We start from the raw sequence: 19,233 nt of genomic DNA on the forward strand, positions 1-19,233 counted from the left end.
CATGTAGCTCAATGGAACAGCATAGAGACCCCAGAAATAAGCCCACACTCATATGGTCAATTAATCTGTGACAAAGGAGGAAAGAATATACAATGCAGAAAAGACAGTCTTTTCAACAAGTGGTGCGGCAAAAACTGGAAAGCCACATGTAAAATAATGAAATTAAAACATTCCCTCACACCACATACTTAAATAAATTCAGAATGGTTTAAAGACCTAAATGTAAGACGTGAAACCTTGAAACTCCTAGAAGAGAACATAGGTGGAACATTCTGACATCAATTGTAGCAATATTTACTTAGATCAGTCTCCTAAGGCAAAAGAAATCAAAGCAAAAATAAACAAATAAGACATAATTAAATTTAAAAGCTTTTGCATAGCAAAGGAAACCATCAACAAAACGAAAAGACAACCTACAGAATGGGAGAAAATATTTGCAAATGATGTGACCAACAAGGGGTTAATATCCAAAATATACAAACAACTCATAAAACTCAACCTCAAAAAGCAAACAATTCAATCAAAAAGTGCACAGAAGACTTGAGTAGACGTTTTTCCAAAGAAGATATACAGATGGCTAATAGGGACATGAAGAAATGCCCAACATCACTAATTACTAGAGAACTGCAAATCAAAACCACAATGAACTATCACCTTACACCAGTCAGAATGGCTATCATCAAAAAGATCACAAATGACAAATATTGGAGAGCATGTGGAGAAAAGGGAACACTCATACACTGTTGGTAGGAGTGTAATTTGATGCAGCCATTAAGGAAAACAGCATAGAGATTCCTTAAGAAACAAAAAATAGAACTACCATATGATCCAGCAATCCCATGCCTGGGTATATATCCAGAAAAAATGAAAACTCTAATTCAAAAAAGATACATACACTCCAATGTTTATAGCAGCACTGTTTACAATAGTTAAGGCATGGAAGCAACCCAAGTGCCCATCAACAGATGACTGGATTAAGAAGTTGTAGTATATAGACAATGGAATATTATTTGGCAGTAAAAAGAATGAAATACTGCCATTTGCAGCAACATGGATGGACCTAGAGAATATTGTGTTTAGTGAAATAAGTGAAACAGAGAAAGACAAATAATATCAGTTATGTGTGGAAACTAAAAAATAATACAAGTGAATGTATATTCAGAAACAAATACAGAAACAAAGTCACAGATGTAGAAAACAAACTTGTGGTTACCAAAGGGGAGAGAAAAGAGGGGAGGAACAAATTAGGGGTATAGGACTAACAGATAAAAAGTACTATGTATAAAATAGATAAGCAACAAGGATATACTGTATAGCACAGGGAATCACACCCATTATCTTATAATAACCTTTAATAAAATATAATCTACAAAAATACTGAATCATTATGCTGTATGCCTGAAACTAACACAATATTGTAAATTAACTATACTTCAATTTTTTTAAAAAAAATTTTTTTAAGAAAAAAGAACTCTTTCCATAAAAACTGCTCTCAAAAATGAGGTAGAGCTTAAGACATTTCCAGGTAAAGAAAAGCTGAGATATCCATTACTACTAGACCTGTCCTGGTAGAAATGCTAAAGGGTTGAAATAAAGGACACTAGACAGTAACCAGAAAACCATATGAATATAGAAAGATCTCTGGGAAAGGGAATTTATCAGTAAATATAAAAACCTGTATTATTGTAATTGGGGGTTTAATTACACTTTTTCTACAGTATATAAGAAACAAATACATAAAAATTATAAATCTATGTTAATGGATAGACAATATATAAAGATGTAATTTTGTCATTAATAACATAAAGTGGAGGAAGGAAGAGCAATGAAAAAGTAGAGTTTTTGTATGCATTTGAACTTAAGTTGGCACCTTTTCAAAATAGATATTATAAGAGTGTTACTGTAATCACCTCAGCCATCACAAAGAAAATATCTATAGAATATACACAAAAGGAAATACAAAGGGAATCAAAATATGTCACTACAAAAAAAATCAACTAAACATAAAAGAAGGCAGAAATGAAGAAAATTAGAAATAAAAATCAATAAGACATATAGAAAATAAATACGAAAATGGCAAAAATAAGTTCTTCCATATCAGTACTTACTTTATTTATTTATTTTTTTTTTTTTGAGAGTGGAGAGAAATAGGGAGAGACACAGAGAAATCAGTCAAGATGATGATGATGACTGCAGTGATGCAGTTTGTTTTTGTTTTTTTTTTTTAAACATCTTTATTGGAGTATAATTGCTTTACAATGGTATGTTAGTTTCAGCTTCACAACAAAATGAATCAGTTATATATACACATATGTTCCCATATCTCTTCCCGCTTGCGTCTCCCTCCCTCCCACCCTCCCTATCCCACCCCTCCAGGCGGTCACAAAGCACCGAGCTGATCTCCCTGTGCTATGCGGCTGCTTCCCACTAGCGATCTACCTTACGTTTAGTAGTGTATATATGTCCATGCCTCTTTATCGCTTTGTCACCGTTTACCCTTCCCCCTCCCCATAGCCTCAAGTCCATTCTCTAGTAAGTCTGTGTCTTTATTCCTGTTTCACCCCTAGGTTTTTCATGACATTTTTTTTTTCTTAAATTCCATATATATGTGTTAGCATATGGTATTTGTCTCTCTCTTTCTGACTTACTTCACTCTGTATGACAGACTCTAGGTCTATCCACCTCATTACAAATAGCTCAATTTCATCTCTTTTTATGGCTGAGTAATATTCCATTGTATATATGTGCCACATCTTCTTTATCCATTCATCCGATGATGGACACTTAGGTTGTTTCCATCTCTGGGCTATTGTAAATAGAGCTGCAATGAACATTTTGGTACATGACTCTTTTTGAATTATGGTTTTCTCAGGGTATATGCCCAGTAGTGGGATTGCTGGGTCATATGGTAGTTCTGTTTGTAGCTTTTTAAGGAACCTCCATACTGTTCTCAACAGTGGCTGTATCAATTTACATTCCCACCAACAGTGTAAGAGGGTTCCCTTTTCTCCACACCCTCTCCAGCATTTGTTGTTTCTAGATTTTTTGATGATGGCCATTCTGACTGGTGTGAGATGATATCTCATTGTCGTTTTGATTTGCATTTCTCTAATGATTAGTGATGTTGAGCATTCTTTCATGTGTTTGTTGGCACTCTGTATATCTTCTTTGGAGAAATGTCTATTTAGGTCTTCTGCCCATTTTTGGATTGGGTTGTTTGTTTTTTTGTTATTAAGCTGCATGAGCTGCTTGTAAATTTTGGAGATTAATCCTTTGTCAGTTGCTTCATTTGCAAATATTATCTCCCATTCTGAGGGTTGTCTTTTTGTCTTCTTTATGGTTTCCTTTGCTGTGCAAAAGCTTTTAAGTTTCATTAGGTCCCATTTGTTTACTTTTGTTTTTATTTCCATTTCTCTAGGAGGTGGGTCAAAAAGGACCTTGCTGTGATTTATGTCATAGAGTGTTCTGCCTATGTTTTCCTCTAAGAGTTTGATAGTTTCTGGCCTTACATTTAGGTCTTTAATCCATTTTGAGCTTATTTTTGTGTATGGTGTTAGGGAGTGATCTAATCTCATACTTTTACATGTAGCTGTCCAGTTTTCCCAGCACCACTTATTGAATAGGCTGTCCTTTCTCCACTGTACATTTCTGCCTCCTTTGTCAAAGATAAGGTGACCATATGTGTGTGGGTTTATCTCTGGGCTTTCTATCCTGTTCCATTGATCTATATTTCTGTTTTTGTGCCAGTACCATACTGTCTTGATTACTGTAGCTTTGTAGTATAGTCTGAAGTCAGGAAGCCTGATTCCTCCAGCTCCATTTTTCGTTCTCAAGATTGCTTTGGCTATTCGGGGTCTTTTGTGTTTCCATACAAATTGTGAAATTTTTTGTTCTAGTTCTGTGAAAAATGCCAGTGGTAGTTTCATAGGGATTGCATTGAATCTGTAGATTGCTTTGGGTAGTAGAGTCATTTTCACAATGTTGATTCTTCCAATCCAAGAACATGGTATATCTCTCCATCTATTTGTATCATCTTTAATTTCTTTCATCAGTGTCTTATAATTTTCTGCATACAGGTCTTTTGTCTCCTTAGGTAGGTTTATTCCTAGGTATTTTATTCTTTTTGTTGCAATAGTAAATGGGAGTGTTTTCTTGATTTCACTTTCAGATTTTTCATCATTAGTATATAGGAATGCCAGAGATTTCTGTGCATTAATTTTGTATCCTGCCACTTTACCCAATTCATTGATTAGCTCTAGTAGTTTTCTGGTAGCATCTTTAGGGTTCTCTATGTATAGGATCATGTCATCTGCAAACAGTGACAGCTTTACTTCTTCTTTTCCGATTTGGATTCCTTTTATTTCCTTTTCTTCTCTGATTGCTGTGGCTAAAACTTCCAAAACTATGTTGAATAAGAGTGGTGAGAGTGGGCAACCTTGTCTTGTTCCTGATCTTAGTGGAAATGCTTTCAGTTTTTCACCATTGAGGATGATGTTTGCTGTGGGCTTGTCATATATGGCCTTTATTATGTTGAGGAAAGTTCCCTCTATGCCTACTTTCTGCAGGGTTTTTATCATAAATGGGTGTTGAATTTTGTCAAAAGCTTTCTCTGCATCTATTGAGATGATCATATGGTTTTTCTCCTTCAATTTGTTAATATGGTGTATCACGTTGATTGATTTGCGTATATTGAAGAATCCTTGCATTCCTGGAATAAACCCCACTTGATCATGGTGTATGATCAGTTTAATGTGCTGTTGGATTCTGTTTGCTAGTATTTTGTTGAGGATCTTTGCATCTATGTTCATCAGTGATATTGGCCTGTAGTTTTCTTTCTTTGTGACATCCTTGTCTGGTTTTGGTATCAGGGTTATGGTGGCCTCGTAGAATGAGTTGGGGAGTGTTCCTCCCTCTGCTATATTTTGGAAGAGTCTGAGAAGGATAGGTGATAGCTCTTCTCTAAATGTTTGATAGAATTCGCCTGTGAAGCCATCTGGTCCTGGGCTTTTGCTTGTTGGAAGATTTTTAATCACAGTTTCAATTTCAGTGCTTGTGATTGGTCTGTTCATATTTTCTATTTCTTCCTGATTCAGTCTTGGCAGGTTGTGCCTTTCTAAGAATTTGTCCATTTCTTCCAGGTTGTCCATTTTATTGGCATAGAGTTGCTTGTAGTAATCTCTCATGATCTTTTGTATTTCTGCAGTGTCAGTTGTTACTTCTCCTTTTTCATTTCTAATTCTATTGATTTGAGTCTTCTCCCTTTTTTTCTTGATGAGTCTAGCTAATGGTTTATCAATTTTGTTTATCCTTTCAAAGAACCAGCTTTTAGTTTTATTGATCTTTGCTATCGTTTCCTTCATTTCTTTTTCATTTATTTCTGATCTGATTTTTATGATTTCTTTCCTCCTGCTAACTTTGGGGTTTTTTTGTTCTTCTTTCTCTAATTGCTTGAGGTGCAAGGTTAGGTTGTTTATTCGAGATATTTCCTGCTTCTTAAGGTGGGCTTGTATTGCTATAAACTTCCCCCTTAGAACTGCTTTTGCTGCATTCCACAGGTTTTGGGTGGTTGTGTCACCATTGTCATTTGTTTCTAGGTATTTTTTGATTTCCTCTTTGATTTCTTCAGTGATCACTTCATTATTAAGTAGTGTATTGTTTAGCCTCCATGTGTTTGTATTTTTTACAGATCTTTTCCTGTAATTGATATCTAGTCTCATGGTGTTGTGGTCAGAAAAGATACTTGATACAATTTCAATTTTCTTAAATTTACCAAGGCTTGATTTGTGACCTAAGATATGATCTATCCTGGAGAATGTTCCATGGGCACTTGAGAAAAATGTGTATTCTGTTGTTTTTGGATGGAGTGTCCTATAAATATCAATTAGGTCCATCTTGTTTAATGTATCATTTAAATCTTGTGTTTCCTTATTTATTTTCATTTTGGATGATCTGTCCATGGGTGAAAGTGGGGTGTTTAAGTCCCCTACTATGAATGTGTTACTGTCGATTTCCCCTTTTATGGCTGTTAGTATTTGCCTTATGTATTGAGGTGCTCCTATGTTGGGTGCATAAATATTTACAATTGTTATATCTTCTTCTTGGATCGACCCCTTGATCATTATGTAGTGTCCTTCTTTGTCTCTTTTAATAGTCCTTATTTTAAAGTCTATTTTGTCTGATATGAGAATTGCTACTCCAGCTTTCTTTTGGTTTCCATTTGCATGGAATATCTTTTTCCATCCCCTTACTTTCAGTCTGTATGTGTCTCTAGGTCTGAAGTGGGTCTCTTGTAGACAGCATATATAAGGGTCTTGTTTTTGTATCCATTCAGCTAATCTGTGTCTTTTGGTGGGAGCATTTAGTCCATTTACATTTAAGGTAATTATCGATATGTATGTTCCTATTCCCATTTTCTAAATTGTTTTGGGTTCGTTATTATAGGTCTTTTCCTTCTCTTGTGTTTCTTGCCTAGAGAAGATCCTTTAGCATTTGTTGTAAAGCTGGTTTGGTGGTGCTGAACTCTCTCAGCTTTTGCTTGTCTGTAAAGGTTTTAATTTCTCCATCAAATCTGAATGAGATCCTTGCTGGGTAGAGTAGTCTTGGCTGCAGGTTTTTCTCCTTCATCACTTTCAGTATGTCCTGCCACTCCCTTCTGGCTTGTAGGGTTTCTGCTGAGAGATCAGCTGTTAACCTTATGGGGATTCCCTTATGTGTTATTTGTTGTTTTTCCCTTGCTGCTTTTAATATGTTTTCTTTGTATTTAATTTTTGACAGTTTGATTAATATGTGTCTTGGCGTATTTCTCCTTGGATTTATCCTGTATGGGACACTCTGTGCTTCCTGGACTTGATTAACTATTTCCTTTCCCATATTAGGGAAGTTTTCAACTATAATCTCTTCAAATATTTTCTCAGTCCCTTTCTTTTTCTCTTCTTCTTCTGGAACCCCTATAATTCGAATGTTGGTGCGTTTAATGTTGTCCCAGAGGTCTCTGAGACTGTCCTCAGTTCTTTTCATTCTTTTTTCTTTATTCTGCTCTGCATTGGTTATTTCCACTATTTTATCTTCCAGGTCACTTATCCGTTCTTCTGCCTCAGTTATTCTGCTATTGATCCCATCTAGAGTACTTTTAATTTCATTTATTGTGTTGTTCATAATTGCTTGTTTCATCTTTAGTTCTTCTAGGTCCTTGTTAACTGATTCTTGCATTTTGTCCATTCTATTGTCCATTCTATCTCCAAGATTTCGGATCAACCTTACTATCATTATTCTGAATTCTTTTTCAGGTAGACTGCCTATTTCCTCTTCATTTGTTAGGTCTGGTGGGTTTTTATCTTGCTCCTTCATCTGCGGTGTGTTTTTCTGTCTTTTCATTTTGCTTATCTTACTGTGTTTGGGGTCTCCTTTTTTGCAGGCTGAAGGTTCGTAGTTCCTGTTGTTTTTTGTGTCTGTCCCCAGTGGCTAAGGTTGGTTCAGTGGGTTGTGTAGGCTTCCTGGTGGAGGGGACTAGGGCCTGTGTTCTGGTGGATGAGGCTGGATCTTGTCTTTCTGGTGGGCAGGTCCACGTCTGGTGATGTGTTTTGGGGTGTCTGTAGACTTATTATGATTTTGGGCAGCCTCTCTGCTAATGGGTGGGGTTGGGTTCCTGTCTTGCTAGTTGTTTGGCATAGGATGTCCAGCCCTGTGGCTTGCTGGTCGTTGAGTGAAGCTGGGTGCTGGCGTTGAGATGGAGATCTCTCGGAGATTTTTGCTGTTTGATATTATGTGCAGCTGGGAGGCCTCTTGTGGACCAGTGTCCTGAAGTTGGTTCTCCCACCTCAGAGGCACAGCACTGACTCCTGGCTGCAGCCCCAAGAGCCTTTCATCCACAGGGCTTCTTAATTTGGGATGATTCGTTGTCTATTCAGGTATTCCACAGATGCAGGGTATATCAAGTTGATTGTGGAGCTTTAATCCGCTGCTTCTGAGGCTGCTGGGAGAGATTTCCCTTTCTCTTCTTTGTTCTCACAGTTCCCAGGGGCTCAGCTTTGGATTTGGCCCCGCCTGTGCGTGTAGGTCGCCGGAGGGCGTCTGTTCTTTGCTCAGACAGGACGGGGTTAAAGGAGCCGCTGATTCGGAGGCTCTGGCTCACTCAGGCCGGGGGGGTAGGGAGGGTCACGGAGTGTGGGGCGGGCCTGCGGCGGCAGAGGCCGGCATGACGTTGCAGCCTGAGGCGCGCCGTGCGTTCTCCCGGGGGAGTTGTCCCTGGATCCCGGGACCCCGGCAGTGGCGGGCTGCACAGGCTCCCCGGAAGGGCGTGTGGCTAGTGACCTGTGTTCGCACACAGGCCTCCTGGTGGCGGCAGCAGCGGCCCTAGCGTCTCATGTCTGTCTCTGGGCTCCGCACTTCTAGCCGCGGCTAGCGCCCGTCCCTGGAGCTCTCTCAAGCAGCGTTCTTAATCCCCTCTCCTCGTGCACCAGGAAACAAAGAGGGACGTAAAAGTCTCTTGCCTCTTCGGCAGGTCCAGACTTTTCCCCGGACTCTCTCGCGGTGCACTAACGCCCTGCAGGCTGTGTTCACGCCGCCAACCCCAGTCCTCTCCCGGCGCTCCGACAAAAGCCGGAGCCTCAGCTCCCAGTCCCGCCCGCCCCGGCGGGCGAGCAGACAAGCCTCTCGGCTGGCGAGTTCCGGTGGGCCCGATCCTCTGCGCTGGAATCTGTCCGCTTTGCCCTCCGCATCCCAGCTGCTGTGCTCTCCTCCACGGCTCCCAAGCTCCCCCACTCCGCCTCCCGAAGTCTCCACCCGCGAAGGGGCTTCCTAGTGTGTGGACACTTTTCCTCCTTCACAGCTCTCTCCCGCTGGTGCAGGACCCGTCCCTATCCTTTTGTCTCTGTTTAGTTTTTTCTTTTGCCCTAACCAGGTACGTGGGGGGTTCCTTGCCTTTTGGGAGGTCTGAGGTCTTCTGCCAGCGTTCAGTAGGTGCTCCGTAGGAGTTGTTCCACGCGTAGATGTATTTCTGGTGTATCTGTCAGTACTTACTTTAAATGCAGATAGATAAAACTCCCCCTAACAAATGTAAATGGATTAACTCTCCAATGAAAAGGCATAGATTAGCAGAATGGATGTTTTTTTAAAAGTGCTCCAACTACATGTTGTCTAACTCACTTTAGATCTAAGGACACACACAGGTTAAAAGTGAAAGAATGGAAGAAGATATTCTATGCAAATCGCAGTGAAAAGAGAGCTGGGGTGGTTATACCTACATGAGGCAAGAGAGAATGAATGTACTTCAAACATTATTAAAAGAGACAGAGAAGGACATTATGAATAGGTAAAAGAGTCAAGTCACTGGAATATAAAACAATTCTAAATATATATGCCTCAAACATCAGAGCTCCAAAATATATGAAGCAAGCATTGACAGAATTGAGCAACAGAGCACTCAAGAATAACAGGAGACTTTAAAACCCTACTTTCAATAATGGGTAGAAAAACCAGACAGAAGATCAATAACAAAATAGAGGACTTGAACAACACTACAGATTAGTTGGACCTAACAGACATATATGGCACACTCCTATTCAACAACAGGAGAATACACATTTTCCCAGGTGTGCATGGAATACTTCCAAGGATAGACAATATTTTGGGCCACAAAACAAACCTTAAATTTTAAAAAGTCTGAAATCATACAAAGTATCTTTTCTGATCACAGTGGAATAAAACTAGAAACTAATAGCTAGAGTAAAACTGGAAACCTCACAAGCATGTGGAAAATAAACAACACACTCTTAACCAACGGGTCAAAGAAGAAATTCCAAGAAATATTCGTTAATATTTAGAGACAAATGAGAATGAAAGCACAACATAACAAAACTTATAATATGTAGCAAAAGCAATACTAAGACGGAAAGTTATAACTGTAAATGATTGCAATAAAAAAGAAAAAACCTCAAGTCAACAACCTAAGTTTACTACTTCAGTAACTAGAGAAAGAAACAAGGTTCAGGGCTAGCAGAATGAAGGAAATAATAAAGATTAAGCAGAAATAAACAACAGCAAAGCAATAGACAAAATTTTAAAAAGCAAGCATTGGTTCTTCAAAAAGATCAGCAAAATTGACAAACCTTGAGCTAGACTGACTAAGAAAAAAAGAGAAGTCATATTACTAAAAACAGATATCAAAGTGGGATACTTCTTGTACGATGGCGGAAGAGTAAGACGCAGAGATCACCTTCCTCCCCACAGATACACCACATCTACAAGTGGAACAACTCCTACAGAATAAAAATTTAGAAATTAAAAAAAAAAAACAGCAAAAAAAATGTGATTCATAAATAGGCAAAGGACCTGAACAGACATTTCTCCAAAGATACACAAATAGCCAATAGACACATCAAAGGATGCCTAACATCACTAATCATTAGGGGAATATGAATCAAAAGCACAATGAGATACCACCTCACACCAATTACGGTGGCTATTACCAAAAAAAAAAGGCAAACAAGTGCTGGCCAGGATGTAGAAAAATTGGAACCCTTGTGCATTGCTGGTGGGAATGTAAAATGATGCAACCACTGTGGAAAACACTATGGTGGTTCACCAAAAAATTCAACATAGAACTACTATTTGATCCAGCAATTCCACTTCAGGGTATATACACAAACGTATTAATAGCAGGGACTTGAACAGATATTTGTACACCAATGTTCACAGCAGCAGTATCTAAATTAGCCAAGAGGTGAAACAGCGCAAATGTCCATCAAGGGATGAATGGATAAACAAAATGTGGCAAGTCATACAATGGAATATTATTCAGCTATAAAAAGAATGAAATTCTAATATGTTACATTGATGAACTTTGGAGACATTATTCTAACTGAAATAAGCCAGACACAAAAGGAAAAATATAATATGATTCCTCTTATATGAGCTACCTAAAATAGTCAAATGAATAGACAGTAAGTAGAATAGTGTCTAGCACGGGCTGCAGGGAGAGGGAATGAGGAGTTTTTGTTTATTTAAAGGGTACTGAGTTCCCATTTGGGATGGTGAAAATATCTGGAGATGGATAGTGGGGATAGTTGCATAACTATGTGAATGTACTTAGTACCCCTGAACTAAGTAAAATGGTTAAAATGGTAAATTTTATGTTAAATATATTTTTTCACAATAAAAAGTTTAAAAAAAAAGCAGACAATCTATTTTTCTGTGCCATGCTACTGCAACCAATTAATTGGCAGAATAATCTTCTGCAAAGACATTGGTTATCCTATAAGTTCCTTTATCAATAACCAGTGGTAGCTTTCAAGTGACCATCATACACCAAAATGTGCTAACATTTTAGTGTGATCCTACGTGCTTATCTTTTACCTGCAGGTATAGAAGAGTGTTAAGTAGAAGAAGCAGCAGCTGTGTGGGAATGAGGTCAATAAAAAGGATGCAGCCTCCCTTTCAAAAAGAGAAGGCAGGAGACAGGAGAATGTCTTGTATCTTAAGGGATTCAGGCTGAAGTACTTAGCTGAGAAGGGTCAGGTTTTTTTGCAACTTAGTCCCAGAAATGAGAATAAGAATAAAAATGCAAATATCATTTTATATTACATTGAGAGAGATATACATGTATTTAGAGAGAGAAAGCAAATCTAGCAAGAGATCACCACTGGGTAAAGCTAGGTGAAAAGGATATGGGATTTCCTTGTCATTGTTTTCCAAGGCAAAGTTTGATTTGAAAAATTAAGTATTAAAAGCACAATTATACCATGGGTCTCCTAGCATATTTTTGATTGCTATTATGTTAAAAGTTTCCTATAATATCTATGCATGTTTCATTATCAGAATATATAAACATGATATAATATTCAAATATCTCAAATATTCAGTTTTATATTTATAGGTCAAGTATTCAAGATACATCTAATATTATCAAAAAAAAAAAAAAAAACGGAGAAAACAGCTCTATCAGTTACTACTCATGTGGCCTTAAACAAGGAGTCTCACCTAGACAATTTTAAAGATTGGGGGGGGTGGTGGTGGTGGGATGAACTGGGAGACTGGGATTGACATATATACACTAATATGTATAGAATAGATAACTAATAAGAACCTGCTGTATAAAAATAAATAAATAAAATTAAATTTAAAAAGAAAGATAATTATAGGGGTAATGTGAGAAAAATTATAGGTCCCGCCTGGAGAATGTTTTGATAATGAAATTAAATACTATAAGCTTATATCTGAGCATAGCATGCGACACAAAATAGGATTTCAGTACATGTTTGTTGAATTAGATGGAGATTTATCCGTAATAATTGCACTGAACAAGTTGGTCCATTGGGTGCGTTTGAACACAGTCTGTGAACTCGAGGTTACTAAGAAACAAGGCCTACAAATAGAAATTTTTTATCAGAGCAAAGCAGCAAGCAAATTCAAACACTGCTCCTGCACCATCTCCTTTTGTCTAATTCTTCAGTGTGGGGAGTAAAGAATACAAAGGAAAACATGGGCCTCTAGCAGCTACATTATAATTTCTGCAGTTGTCCAGTCCCCTCTTTAGAGTGAAGACTAAAGGAAGCTGTAGGAAGATGTGAGAGGAATAACTGCAAACAACTTTATATATGGAATCTTAAAAAAAAAAAATGGTCATGAAGAACCTAGGGGCAAGATGGGAATAAAGACGCAGACCTACTAGAGAATGGACTTGAGGACACAGGGAGGGGGAAGGGTAAGCTGGGACAAAGTGAGAGAGTGGTAGTGTATATATGGACATATATACACTACCAAATGTGAAATAGATAGCTAGTGGGAAGCAGTCGCATAGCACAGGGAAATCAGCTCGGTGCTTTGTGACCAGCTAGAAGGGTGGGATAGGGAGGGTGGGAGGGAGGCAGACGCAAAAGGGAAGAGATATGGGGATAATATGTGTATGTATAACTGATTCACTTTGTTATAAAGCAGAAACTAACACACCACTGTAAAGCAATTATACTCCAATAAAACCGTTAAAAAAAAAGACCCCACCAGTTCAAAGGGCTAAAAATAAGATAAAAGGGGAAATCAAAAAACCCTGCAGGGGTGCCCCACACTCTCCTCTGAGTGTTTCCTTTTGCCTTTGCCTCAATAAACTGCTTCTTTGTTCTCTTTGCTCCAAAAAAACAAAAAACAAAAAAAAAAAACAGATCTGTGATTTCTTAGCTGTGAAGAGGCTACAGAATTTTTAACTTCAATTAACAAAGTACAACTGTTCAGCCCTGCTCAGGAGTGGTTTTCAAAATTTGATCTACAGAAGAATCATCCAGAGGGGTTGTTAAACCCAAATTGTATAGATTTTTTAAATGCTACAAAAGACTCCAATGTAACTATGAAAAACAAACCAACAAACACAAGGGCGTGGGGGAGAAGAGAGAGGGAAGAGAGAGAGGAGGGGGAGCCAGAGAGAGAGAAGGAAAAAGAGAGAGTTTTGAAGAGATTTTTAATTTTTAACTAATAAAAAATCAGCTATGTGGGAACTAAATTTATCTCTACATAGATATTTTCAGAGCTCTCACTACGAAGCTTTCTTAAGTATGACTGATAGAAAGATTAAAAGAAACAATCTCTTCAGATGATAATTGCCTATAACCTCCTTGGCAGAGACTGTCTTTTTTTTTTTTTTTTTTTGCTGTACGCGAGGCTCTCACTGTCGTGGCCTCTCCCATTGCGGAGCACACAGGCTCTGGACGCGCAGGCTCAGCCGCCATGGCTTACGGGCCCAGCCCCTCCGCGGCATGTGGGATCTTCTCGGACCAGGGCACGAACCCGTTTCCCCTGCATCGGCAGGCGGACTCTCAACCACTGCGCCACCAGGGAAGCCCCGCACAGACTGTCTTATTCTCTGAATTCTAATGCCAGCCACAGAGCTGGATAAAGCAAGACAGGCAAACTCCCATGAGGACTCTTTCGAGGAGCAGCACATCCAGGGAGACAGAGTGTGCCCGTCACTTTGCAGACCTTACTGATCCAGAGAAGCTGAGCGTCCTCCAAACTGAAGCCAGCCATAGACCTCTGCACCCCAGACAATAGGCAACCTGCCCTCTCTCAATTGTCACTTTGAATCAGAAATCAATTTGGGGTTGCACATAAAAGAGATAGACATACCTGCTCCACACACACCAAGAACAGTTCCAGTTGCCTCTCACCCGTTGCTCACTTGCTCCTTGCACCTTTCTGTCCCTCCTTTATCAAAGCTAAAACAGACTGAGCAAGCCAGTCTCCCCTTCCAGTAGAGTAACGGGATAAAACTGAAATTGAAAGTAATTCACGCTGTTTTTGAGACAGCAGAGTCATGCCCGATTTAGTGACTACAGCACAAATATGCGGGTGGGGTGCAAGGTGAGAGGAAGTTAGAAAAATCCAGTCACCCAACAGTCACATCCTAACACATTCCACCAGCTTTCTTTGGGCCTCCCCACATTGAAGACTTCCCTGGCCTCTCTTCTTGATACACCTCTCTCCCGGGTGTAAGGTTGCTTATGGTGGCTTACGTCTCCTTGACAAACAAGAAAATTAGAAAATCCATGGTACAAATGTAAGCAAAGCAGTATAAACCTAGTATATTTCAAGTATTTTTCTCTTAGCGAGGATTCCTGAGTGCTTTGTTTAGTGAAGAGCTCTTAACATTTCAACCTGTTCCCTAATATATATAAATATTTAATGAAACAAGTATCTTTTATAATAATTAGAACATAAAGATAAGTAAAGATGAAAATGAATAACCCTTCATGGTATTATCCAGGGATGCTCACTGCTGGCTTGGCATTCTTGTACTTCCCCAAAACATGACCCTCTCCTAACATAGGTACAGCTCCTTTTCTACAGAAGTTTAGCCAATTGGACCAGTTTCAAAGGGATTTATTCAGTCAGATAAGAAAGTGATTGGGTGTGCCTGTTTGTTAGTGAGGAAGGAAATGGAACAGTTTATAAGAGAAAAATGCAGGTGCAGTAGGAAGATGCCCAAGGAAGTCAGGCTGTGAGAACAAAGGAGTCCTCCTCCTTCCTCCTCTTCTCCACCTTCCTCACCATTCTCCTTGTCTATGGAAACTTTTCCATAAAAGGCCAGATAGTAAACACTTTAGGATTTGCAGGCCACAGATCTCTGTCACAACAATTCAGCAAAAGTATCCATAGACAATGGGTAAACAAATGGGTGTGGCTATGTTCCAGTAAGATTTTATTTACAAAAGTAAGCAATAGGGCGGATTTGGCCTATGGGCTATAGTTTGTCCACCCTTGGTTTAGGTAAGTGTCATGCTACTACATGCTAGGGGTTGTCACTGTCTCATGTATCATTGTTTTACAGGCCAAGTGAACTTTGGTCTAAGTCCAAAGTCTCAGGCTGAGTATCTGCTTCTACGGCCATTTGGGTCAAACAGTATCTAACTATTCTTATTGTTTTGGAGCAGAGAGATGGAAAAGGAGTGCGTTTGCTGTCCATATGTCTGAGCATCATCCAGGTGAGTTCCTACCTGGGTGCCTGAGCCATGCATCCACATGTCTACATAATTGTCCAACTCCCAACAACATATCACTGCAAGTAGCTCCTAAACAAGCCAAAGAGAAACAAGTGGTGATAGAATATAGTCAGTGGTAGTGATTAAGAGGCTGGTTTGGTTGTGGGACACCTGGCCAGGTCTACAGGCCTCTGTGAATGAGTGAAGAAGCCTAACATCTGGGTACATGTCAAGGTGACTTCAGCCTGAGTGGGCTGTGCCTTGGTGAAGGTTATACAGGCTTTTCTGCCTGCATTTGCTAGACTGTCCATTCCAAGAACAGATGAAAGAACACAGTTCCCGAGGATGCGGCACAAGGCCAAACCTAAGATATAAAGGCTTGCAGACACTGCCATCATGTGGTAACTCAAAATCATGATCTATCCAGTCACATATGAATGTTCCTGTGAAAAGTACTTCACTGAATTCAATATAAATTCAATATAGAATCTATAGAAATTCAATTATAATAAAGTAGAAATCCATATATACAAATGTATCACATGCATGCAATGATAATTTTGCCTTTATATGTTTCCTAACGTAAACATTGGCTATAATGTAAGTTCTCTAAAGGTTAATTGAAATGAAGAGAGAAGTAGTATGGTCTTAAGCTCCTTTGGAGAAAATGTTTCTACCTGGGTTTTCCCTCTCAGAAAAGAGACTAGGATGCACATAGTTATTTGAGAAGTGATGACAAGAAGCCAGAGGAAGGGAGAAGCGGGGAAAGGGAGAGTAAAAGAGGGAAATGGAAAAGTCAAAAAGGTGAATTATTGAGCTGGTTACCCTTGTGGGAAACTGGAGATCAATCCCAACATGGATATTCTGAAGAACTACATGGAATGCATTTCAGAAGCGTCCCTTTGAAGGGAAATGTGAGGATTTTCCCAACAACTCATTGATTGAGAGTTACCATAGAGGTCTTTAACCCCTCTAAACTTACAGCTGTGAAGAAAAGCCTGAGAGAGAATAGATGAAAGACACTGGAGTAGGACATAGAAGTATGCTGACTGGTACCATGAGTGCACTGCTACAGTGGGTTTGAGAATAGAGGCAAGAGACAGAATGAGCAGATAACAAGCACTGGAAATACTGAAGCCAAGGAATTGGGAAATACAGTGACCTAATCTGAATAATGTTTTCAGACAAAGTCTTGTACTGGAAACAATTTACAATTCTGGATTTTAAAAAGTATCTTTTTAAAAGCAATAAAATTTTTTGGCAAACTAGTAATGAATGACATCATTAGGTCAAATTTCATGGGAAAGTGGGAACTCAAAGAGTTGGGTGGAGCATTAAAGCTGCTTTTTCCTGATAGCGTTTGTCAAACAAGGGAATGTACCATCAGTTTTGAAGGCATTATGAGATTAGGGGCCAGAGATCAAAAGCCAAAGCTTGCCCAAAGAGTATATGAGGCTGTAATATACTACAGTTAACATGGTGACTATAGTTAATAACACTGTATTGTATGTTTGAAAGTTGGTAAGGGAGTAGATCTTAAACGTTCTCATCAAGTGAATAGAATCTGTAATTTTTAAAAGCTCCCAGCAAACAAAAAGCAAGAACCAGATGGCTTCACTGGGGAATTCTACCAAACATACAAAGAACTTATACCTGTCCTTCTCAAACTCTTCCTAAAGATTGAAGAGGAGGGAACACTCCCAAAGTCATTCTCTGAAACCACCATCACCCTGATACTAAAACCAAAGACACTACAAAAAAAAAAAAAAAAGTACAGGCCCGAACTTCCACAGACACTTTATAGCAGCCAATATGTGTGTAGTTGTAATTGTAAAAAAAAGCCAATACTGTTAGGGTGGGCATATACATGGGTTTGAAGCTTACTTCTTTTATTTATCTCTTGGGGGTTATCACATTAATGATCTAATATTTCTGTAATGTTATAACACTGATGAAATATTATAGATAATTTTTTCTATCTCTCCCCTCTCCTAGACTATTTCCTCAAAGATTGAAGTCACTGTTGTTTACCATGATACATAATATATACTTAATAAATGTTGAATTCTTTATCATCCAAAAAGAGAGTTCTCACTATAAGAAAAAATATTATAGCATTTGTGGCAATGGATGTTATCTAGACTTATTGTGATTATCAATTCACAAATATATGCATATATCAGATTATTATTTTATACACTTGAAAGTAATATAATATTATATGTCAGTTGTATCTCAATTTAAAAAATAACGTGAAAATGCACCAAAATGACAAAATATTATAATTCAGAATCAAAAACTGCTAGTCTATGGCTCACAATAAGAAGAATAAAAGGTAAAGAACTTATGCTTTATAACATGATATTGAATCAATTATGATAAGTAAAGGCAATATAATGGAATGGATAATTCTATACTCTTGCCTCTCAAGAACACTGAAGATTAATGAGATGATAACATAGTGCCATTCGACACAAAACGTGATGAAGCTTCAACGAAAATGTGTCTTTATTAATGAGGAAACATGTTTTGTTTGGACATTAAAAATTCTAAGCTTGAAATTCCCATACTAGATCCCTAGCAAAGTATTCTTGCTGCAACTTTAGATGCTTACACTTCTGCTTCAAAAGATAATCTCAGATAAGGATGCTCCTTAATCTATATGAGGCAAATGAATAATTGTCTTTTTCTTAGCTTTATAGAGAATAGATACTGCCTCATCCTTCTGAACATTATCCATTATTTCACATCTCTTAGAGTCATTAACTAGAAACCCAGCCTCATTTAATAATAGAATTAGAATGGGTTTTATAATGTATAATACTATATATTATATTACATAGAAAACATAATAACAGTTTAGTATATATTAATCACTCACCATATTCCAGGCACTGTGCTAAACTTGTTCAATGTTAGCATATTAAGCATGGTCACTATATACCTCATGTGATCCTCAGTGTGATTGTGTTGTTGATCAATTCATTGCTTCCCAACTCCAGATCTACCCTTCATTCTGCATTTTGAAAAAAATAGAGCTGACCCCTTTAAACATTTTTCCTTTGCAAAATGGCACAAAGTTAAGTTTTGTCAGTATAGGGTGTTAGGAGGACAAAAAAGAGTCTCGTAGAAGACCTCTTTTAGATGTTAAAAGGCTAAATCAGTAATTCTTAACATTTGCTGCACATAAACATCAATGGGATGCTCTCTTCAAAATGCTCATATTTCACTTCTGGACTATCACCAGTCTCTGATTTAAAAGGTCTGGATTTTGAGCTGAGCATGAGTGTTTTTTAAGGCCTCTTCCCCAAGTGATTCTAATTGCAGTCAAGGATGCAAACACCTGGAGTAAACCTGCAAAGAAAGTGTGAACTAAAAGTAAATCTGCCATCCCTCACTCTCAATGCCTTATGTCCAAGGTTGATTTGCTACATATGGAAAAGAGAAAAAAGAAAAGAAAAAAAGATCACTGGCTATCACATATATTTGCAGCCTGGGGTTTGTTTTTAAAAGAAGATTTTATTATTCAAATATGGTAAGGCCAACACATCCAGAGATGATTGCCATTGAAAAGACAGTTTGTTGCTTATAGTTCCCATGATGAAAGAATATGCCATGCCATGCATGTCCACACAGTAAATCATGAGGGTCAGTTAGGAACACAGGGAGCAAGATGAAACATGGGCAAGAGCTTTATTGTGATTTCTGCAAGAAGGAATAGGTATGGCAAACAGGGTTAGGATTGGCTAGTTGGAATAATATCAGTGGG

General features: G+C 38.4%; 1 protein-coding gene across 2 annotated transcripts in view; it reads right to left on the reverse strand.

Moving 5' to 3' along the window:
- LOC132433851 (guanylate-binding protein 6-like) overlaps window positions 1–14,230 on the reverse strand; it is a 32,800-nt gene extending 18,570 nt beyond the window's left edge. For both annotated transcript variants that reach the window (XM_060025160.1, XM_060025165.1), the window contains exon 1: window positions 14,113–14,230. The gene's annotated coding sequence lies outside the window, so the exon portion shown is untranslated. The remainder of the gene's footprint in view (window positions 1–14,112) is intronic.
- Window positions 14,231–19,233: the final 5,003 nt, after the last annotated feature.

This window comes from Delphinus delphis, chromosome 1 (assembly GCF_949987515.2).
Source record: "Delphinus delphis chromosome 1, mDelDel1.2, whole genome shotgun sequence".
NCBI classification, from domain to species: Eukaryota; Metazoa; Chordata; class Mammalia; order Artiodactyla; family Delphinidae; genus Delphinus; species Delphinus delphis.